A 4,654-nucleotide genomic window follows, 5' to 3' on the forward strand; every position below is an offset into this window, starting at 1 on the left:
ACGCAGATGTTTCCCTCTTCGTGGAATGGAGGTTCTAGAAGGTGAGGTGGACGTTGAACAAAATAAGTACGTCATGTGGAGATTAGGAGTTGAAAAGTGCAGTGGAGGGTAATTAAGCAGGAAAGGTATATTCATTTGCTGGAGTTGCCATAACAAAGTACCACATGCAGAGTGCCTTAAACAACAGAAATTTATTTCTTCACAATTCTGAAGGCTGCAAGTCTGAGATCAAGGTGTTAGCAGGGATAGTTTCTTCTGAGGCCTCTCCTTGGCTTATAGATGGCTGGCTTCTCCCTGTGTCTTCACATGGTCTCCCCTCTGGGTATGTCTGTGTCCTAATTTCCTCTTCATTTTACCTTAATTACCTCTTTTTTTTTTTCTTTTTCCCCCAAATGGTAGGAGAACTTTATTTTTTTAAAAACTCCTCTTGGGCTTCCCTGGTGGCGCAGTGGTTGAGTCCGCCTGCCGATGCAGGGGACACGGGTTCGTAACCCCGTGCCAGTCCAGAGCCTGTGCTCCGCAGCGGGAGGGGCCACAACAGTGAGAGGCCGGTGTACAGGAAAAAAAAAAAAAAAAGGAAAATATCCTCTTTTTAACCTGGCCCCTTCCCCCACCACTAGAAAGCAGGTTTATTGCTGGAAAGGAATCCATTTATTTGAGCATACTCTTTTTAGGCAATTTCAGTTTCTTCCACTGTCGTAACACCACTCTGTATTTCTCACTGCCAGTCTTCTTTCTAAACACTTTTTTTTTTTTCCAGGAGAATCTGCATCACCGTCTCTGTTTCTGCTTCTTTATCCTCTCCCATTAGAAGATCCAACCTATCTCCCACTTTCACCATTCTGCTTTTCTTCCATAATTTTCCCCCATTTAGCCTGAGTTCACCTTTGTGGGGTTTACTTTATTTCTTCTGACATCTAGGCCTAGCTTCTGAATAACATCATACTGAAAAGACTGAGCTACTTTTGCTCAGGTCTTTATAGTCTTTGACCACAGTGGGTCGTCCTCAGGCTTCTCTTCCTGCTCACTCATTATGGTCATTCTCTTCATCAGAGTCCCCTCCATCTTCTACTTTTTGAAGAGTCTTTTTAGTGGATTCCTTAGAGCTTATATGACTTTTGAGTCTTATGGAAAATTGGAAAATATATTCTGGAGATATTAAAAGCCTTGGGAGTCTCAGTGAGACAATGTTACAGAAAAGTGTTTTATGGGAATTCCCTGGCAGTCCAGTGATCAGGGCTCTATGCTTCCACTGCAACCGGTTCAATCCCTGTTCGGGAAACTAAGATCCTGCAAGCTGTGCAGTACGGCCAAAAAACCAAAAAAGTTTTATAATGTGACGCATTTAACTTGGTACTAGAAAAACAAAAGTATTGATTCCAAGAAGCACAGTGTTTGTGTGACGGTGTCTCCGCAGCATCCAATCCAGGCATCTGACTTTCTTTAAACACTGCTGGGCAATCTGACACTAGCCATAGCCATGGTGCAAATGACCTTCCCGGGTCCTCAAGGTCAAGGGAAACTGGACACCAGCATCTTTGAGCTCCCGATCTGTGCCTGCAGCCAGCAGGAGCAGCCAGGCCCAGGGGCAGACAGTCTCAGCCCATTGGGCTCCCACGGACCCTACAGCCCCCGGGGTCCACAGGGCATCCCAAGCTGGCCAGACCCGGGCAGGATGCGAGAGACTCACAGGGAGACCTGGCAGGAGTGTAGGCAGGGAAGAGGAGCCTTAATTATGTCTTTAAAAGACCCTCTCTCCAAATAAAGTCACATGCTACTGTGGGTTAGAACTTCAACATATGAATTTGGGGGCAGGGGATACAATTCCGCTCACCGCAGAGGATGACAGGAAGTGGTGGGTGGGCTGATTATTGTATTAAATAGGGGGTCAGAGATGGCCTCACTGAGGAGGTGACACCTGAGCAGAGGCCTGAAGGGGGTGATGGAGTAGTTCTGCTGGGTATCTGAGAGAAGAGTGTTCCAGGCAGAGAGAACAGAACATGCAAAGGTCCCGAGGCATGGCTGTGTGTGACTTGCTCAAGGAACAATGAAGGGGCCTGGGTAGCTGTGAGTGAGGAGGAGAGTAGAGGAGATGAGGGCGGGGAGGTGACAGGGCAAATCACTCAGGACCTTGGTTCTTCTAGGAGTGAGATGGCCCATGGCTTTCAGATCCACAGCTCACCCAACAGCATATTTTTAACCTCAGACTGATTGTTTCCACCTATCAGCCCCCACCACTAGCCTCCCAGTGTCTGTCCAAGAAAAGTAAACCCACTGGAAGGCCAGCATGAATGAAGTAGAATTAGGAGCCTAAATCTCATACACAAATATTGCAAGAGTCACCTCAACACCCAGAGGTGTAAGGAGATGGGTGCAAAGAACCAGGTGTGGGAATAGAGGCTAATCTCCCTCCTGACTATTTCCTCTTGCTCTGCTTAAAGCCTTCAAAGAAATGAGAGCTCTCCCAGCCTCTCCTAAGAAGACCAACTCAGTATCAGTTTAATGAATGCTGTTACCCTCTGAGTAGGGTTGTGTTTTTTTTTCAAATCTTGTAACTAATGGAGTTTAATAGACCTATCTTCATGACACCTTTAAGCTTCAATTTACCCCCATGAAACCTTACTCTTAATCGCCGATGATCGGGAATTTATACAGCCTTTTGTGGTTTTCCAAATACATGCCCTTCACATTGAAAAAAATCCATTACTCCTTTCATAAGCACTTACACTGGAAGGCATTTTCCTTCCCATTTTACAGAAATAAAACTGAAGACAAAATGTGGGTTCAAGTGTCTTGCTACTAGGTTCCATTTCTACTTCTGGGAGTCTCCCCTCCCACTCCCCAAAATGTGCTTACTGTGTCAATATTAAAGAAAGAATCCAGCACAGGGAACTATACTTAATATTTTGTAATAATCTATAAGGGAAAAGAATCTAAATAAAAATATATATATATATATATATATATCACTGTGCTGTACACCTGAAACTAACACAACATTGTAAATCAACTATCCTGAAATAAAAATCAAGAAAAAAAAGACCCATGAGGACTTCCCTGGCAGTCCAGTCGTTAAGACTCTGAGCTTCCAGTGGGGGCGGGGGGCGGTTCAATCCCTGGTCGGGTAACTAAGATCTCACACACTCCGTGGCACAGCCAAAAATAATAACAATTAAAAAGAAAGAAAGAGCCCAGCTTACAGTTTGGGTGTGCCATGTAGTATCTCCAACACAACTAAAACCCCAGAGCCCAAGCTTGATGGAAAAAGTTCCAGATGCCTACAGAAGGAGAATTTGTACCTGGGAAGATGTGAGGAGGAGCAGGAAAACCTAAGGCACACACCCAGGTGACATCTTTTGAGACATCCACCTGCTGGTCCCACAGGCCCAAGACAGGATGTTCCCTTCCCTGCCGCTTTCCTACAGCACTTTGCTCCCAGTCTCCCCCATCTCATCACAGGCCCCCCTGATTTACCTTGATGCCCATATCACACACTGAATCATCACTCATGGTTCTCCCTTTCCCTTCACTATCTGACTCAAACCCATCAGCGGATCCCATCAACTTGTGTCCAAAATAGATTCTGAATCCGACCACTTCCTGCCACAGCACAGCCTCCCTCATTGCTGGCCTGGACTTGGGAAGTTGCCTCTCCCGGGTCAGTTGGCTTCCTCACTCCCCACTCCCAGCCTGCGTTCTGCTCTGCAGTCAGTGGGGTCCTTCTGAAAAGAGTCAGTCAGCTCTTTTGCTGTTATAGAAATAAAAGCTATACCCTACAGGCTGCCCTATCTGCATGACCCTTTCCCTTTCCCTTCTCCCTCTTGCCCTCTAAGCTCCACATTCACTGGCTTTGCCATTCCTGGGCTCTGCCAAGCTCATTCCGCCTTTGTAAATGCTGTTCTCTCTTCCTTGAATGCTCTTCCCCTCATCTCTGATGGTTCAGCTCCCTCTCGTCATTTAGGCTGTGGTCAGATGCAGGCACTCCCCACCACAGCTTCAATGAGGTCTTCCTTGTGGGGCTTTTTGTCTCGGGATGTTGGTGCCATACATACAAGGATCTTGACCTGTTTTGTTTGCCATTGGGTCCCTGACACCTTAAATATTTCTTACCTGAATGAATGAATGAATGGTCTTAGGGATGCGTCTACCCAAGAAAACATCATCAAGCACCTAGAAAACTGCTGCCGGGGCTCCAGGACTTCTCCTAAGTAAGGAAGGGATGAAGTGTGGTAGGAAAGAAGACTTATTCCAGAGCCAGGTCCAGCCCCAGCACACAATCAACTAGCTGTGTGGTCCCCAGCATTACTTAATTCTCTGAGACTCTGTTTTCTCCTGCACAAGGTGGGGATAATCATAAATAGTACAGAGAGCCATTGTGAGGGGTCAGTGGGTTAACCCGTGGGAAGGCAGCACCCTGAGCACAGCACCAGGCCATGGAAAGCACTTGGTTAATACTGGCTCTCAGGTTGATATTGTGGCAGGTGGGTGGAGCCTGGAAGCTGGGGGAGGGCGGGGAACAGCTGCTCAAGCAACACCATCGAGTGTGCTCTGCAGAGCCCTCACAGGTGCTTTTAACAACAGAGCCCCACCTGTCCTGTGTGTACACACAGGAAATAAACACATCCCCAGCCAACGGGCACTTCCAGCCAGGTGT

At 46.9% G+C, this 4,654-nt stretch overlaps 1 pseudogene across 1 annotated transcript; it reads right to left on the bottom strand.

Annotated features, from left to right (window-relative positions):
- Positions 1-418: 418 nt before the first annotated feature.
- Positions 419-3,624, bottom strand: LOC308616407 (mitochondrial transcription rescue factor 1-like; annotated as a pseudogene). Its single transcript has 2 exons — positions 3,475-3,624; positions 419-1,270 (listed from the first exon to the last, which is right to left on the bottom strand). The product of its transcript is annotated as a mitochondrial transcription rescue factor 1-like (transcript).
- Positions 3,625-4,654: the final 1,030 nt, after the last annotated feature.

The sequence above is a fragment of the Mesoplodon bidens genome (genome assembly GCF_964165515.1).
Source record: "Mesoplodon bidens genome assembly, chromosome: 4".
Classification (NCBI taxonomy): Eukaryota; Metazoa; Chordata; class Mammalia; order Artiodactyla; family Ziphiidae; genus Mesoplodon; species Mesoplodon bidens.